Genomic DNA, 3,731 nt, shown 5'->3' with positions numbered 1-3,731 from the left:
GCTCGTCTCCATCTCCCCCGCCGCCGCCGACAAGTCCTGGGTTTGAATCTCCCGCCTCCCCCGGCCCCCGGTCCGGCCGCCACTTCCTGTCCGGGCCGCGGGGCCCGCTGGGAAATGTAGTCCCCGGCCCCAGCCAGCCCTGCCCACCACTTCCTGTCCGCGGCGCGGGGCCCGCTGGGAAATGTAGTCCCCGGGCCGAGCCAGCCCCGCCCACCACTTCCTGTCCGCGGCGCGGGGCCCGCTGGGAAATGTAGTCCCCGACCCGAGCCAGCCCTGCCCACCACTTCCTGTGAGCCCACTGTTGGGTAGGGACTGTCCCTATATGTTGCCAACTTGTATTTCCCAAGCGCTTAGTACAGTGCTCTGCACACAGTCAGCGCTCAATAAATACGATTGATTGATTGATTCCTGTCCGCGGCGCGGGGGCCGCTGGGAAATGTAGTCCCCGGCCCGAGCCAGCCCTGCCCACCACTCCCTGTCCGCGGCGCGGGGGCCACTGGGAAATGGAGTGCCCGGCCGCCACTTCCTGTCCGCGGCGCGGGGCCCGCTGGGAAATGTAGTCCCCGGCCCGAGCCAACCCTGCCCACCACTTCCTGTGAGCCCACGGTTGGGTAGGGACCGTCTGTATATGTTGCCGATTTGTACTTCCCAAGCGCTTAGTACAGTGCTCTGCACGCAGTAAGCGCTCAATAAATGCGATTGATTGATTGATTGATTCCTGTCCACTCCGCGGGGGCCGCTGGGAAAGAGCCCGGGCTTGGGAGTCAGAGGTTGTGGGTTCTAATTCCGACTCCGCCACTTATCAGCTGTGTGACTTTGGGCAAGTCGCTTCACTTCCCTGGGCCTCAGTTACTTCATCTGTAAAAGGGGGGTAAAGGCTGTGAGCCCCACGTGGGACAACCTGATCACCTTGTATCTACCCAGTGTTTAGAACAGTGCTTGGCCCATAGGAAGCACTTAACAAATACCCAAATTAGTATTATTATTATCTCATCATCTCTAGCCACTGCGCAATCTCCACCCTCACCCATTCTGAAATCCCTCTATTGGATCACAACCTCCTCACCTGACTTCTCTCCCACACACCTCCTCTTTGTAAATCCATCCTGCTTGTGTGACTTTGGGCAAGTCGCTTCACTTCCCTGGGCCTCAGTTACCTGCCTTCAGGACATCTCCATCTGGAGGTCCGCCCGCCACCTAAAGCTCAACATGTCGAAGACTGAGCTCCTTGTCTTCCCTCCCAAACCTTGTCCTCTCCCTGACTTTCCCATCTCTGTTGACGGCACTACCATCCTTCCCGTCTCACAAGCCCGCAACCTTGGTGTCATCCTCGACTCCGCTCTCTCATTCACCCCTCACATCCAAGCCGTCACCAAAACCTGCCGGTCTCAGCTCCGCAACATTGCCAAGATCCGCCCTTTCCTCTCCATCCAAACTGCTACCCTGCTCATTCAAGCTCTCATCCTATCCCGTCTGGACTACTGCACTAGCCTTCTCTCTGATCTCCCATCCTCGTGTCTCTCTCCACTTCAATCCATACTTCATGCTGCTGCCCGGATTATCTTTGTCCAGAAACGCTCTGGACATATTACTCCCCTCCTCAAAAACCTCCAATGGCTACCGATCAATCTGCGCATCAGGCAGAAACTCCTCACCCTGGGCTTCAAGGCTGTCCATCACCTCGCCCCCTCCTACCTCACCTCCCTTCTCTCCTTCTACTGCCCAGCCCGCACCCTCTGCTCCTCCACCACTAATCTCCTCACTGTACCTCGCTCTCGCCTGTCCCGCCATCGACCCCGGCCCACGTCATCCCCCGGGCCTGGAATGCCCTCCCTCTGCCCCTCCGCCAAGCTAGCTCTCTTCCTCCCTTCAAGGCCCTGCTGAGAGCTCACCTCCTCCAGGAGGCCTTCCCAGACTGAGCCCCTTCTTTCCTCTCCCCCTCGTGCCCCTCTCCATCCCCCCGTCTTACCTCCTTCCCTTCCCCACAGCACCTGTATATATGTATATACGGTTGTACATATTTATTACTCTATTTATTTATTTATTTATTTATTTTACTTGTACATTTCTATCCTACTTATTTTATTTTGTTGGTATGTTTGGTTCTGTTCTCTGTCTCCCCCTTTTAGACTGTGAGCCCACTGTTGGGTAGGGACTGTCTCTATGTGATGCCAATCTGTACTTCCCAAGCGCTTAGTACAGTGCTCTGCACATAGTAAGCGCTCAATAAATACGATTGATTGATTGATTGATTACCTCATCTGGAACATGGGGATTAAAACTGTGAGCCCCCCGTGGGTCAACCTGATCACCTTGTAACCTCCCCAACGCTTAGAACAGTGCTTTGCACACAGTAAGCGCTTAACAAATACCATCATCATCATCATCAATAAATACGATTGAATGAATGAATGAATGAATGAATGAAGGCTTCTGTACCGTGGGCCCCCGGCCGCCACGAGGGGGCGCGCGCTCACACTCCTCGACCGCCGCCCAGGTCCAGGAGGGGGGCGCAGGGAACCAGACGTCCTCCAGAGGGCGCTTCTTCCCTTCCCTCGCCGGAAGTGGGAGCCAGGTAGGCGCTCTAGCCCGCCACTGCCCCCTCTCGGCTGCCGTCGCCTTGCACTGCGCACGCGCCCCCTGGCGGCCGGCCCCGGGAGAGAGCAGCAGTGGGGCTCAGCGGCCAGAGCCCGGGCTTGGGAGTCGCCGGTCATGGGTTCTAATCCCGCTCCGCCTTTTGTCTGCTGTGTGACTTTGGACAAGTCACTTCGCTTCTCTGGGCCTCCGTTACCTCCTCTGGAAAATGGGGATTAAAACTGTGATCCCCAAGTAGCACAGACCCTATAGTAATAATAATGATTGCATTTGTAATAATTTGTAATATTAATAATGATGATGGTATTTGTAAAGTGCTTACTATGCGCCAAGCACTGTTCTAAGCACTGGGGTAGTGGGAAGAGCCCGGGCTTGGGAGTCAGAGGTCGTGGGTTCTAATCCTGGCTCTGCTACTTGTCAGCTGTGTGACTTTGGGCAAGTCACTTAATTCAATTCAATCATATTTATTGAGCACTTACTGTATGCAGAACACTGTCTCCCCCTTTTAGACTGTGAGCCCACTGTTGGGTAGGGACTGTCTCTATATGTTGCCAACTTGTACTTCCCAAGCGCTTAGTACAGTGCTCTGCACACAGTAAGTGCTCAATAAATATGATTGATTGATTGATTACCTAGTGTCTACCCCAGCACCCAGAACAGCGCTTAGCACATAAGAGGGTCTGGGCGGTGCTGGAGCAGGGCAGTGAAGTGGTTTGCTCAGCCTCCAATACAAAAGGCATTCGACCCCATCTTTATCACGTGACAATCAAACGCACTTGCCCAGTAGACTGGACGCCCCTTGAGGGTGAGGAATGGGTGTCTGGGGCTTCTGGTGTTGGCACAGTGCTCTGCACACGGCAAGTGCTCAATAAGTATCATTGACTGACTGAGCTGGCAGCCCGTGACGTGTTTCCTGCCCACAAGGAGCTTACAGTTTCAAGGGGGTGGCAAACACACTGTGAGCCCACTGTTGGGTAGGGACTGTCTCTATATGTTGCCAGTTTGTACTTCCCAAGCGCTTAGTACAGTGCTCTGCACATAGTAAGCGCTCAATAAATACGATTGTTGATATTACATAAGAATAGGTACATAAATGCTGAGAAGAGGCCTAATAAACACCATAGTGCACGAAAGGG

The sequence above is a fragment of the Tachyglossus aculeatus genome, chromosome Y4, assembly GCF_015852505.1.
Source record: "Tachyglossus aculeatus isolate mTacAcu1 chromosome Y4, mTacAcu1.pri, whole genome shotgun sequence".
NCBI lineage: Eukaryota > Metazoa > Chordata > Mammalia > Monotremata > Tachyglossidae > Tachyglossus > Tachyglossus aculeatus.
This window is presented reverse-complemented; position numbering follows the sequence as displayed.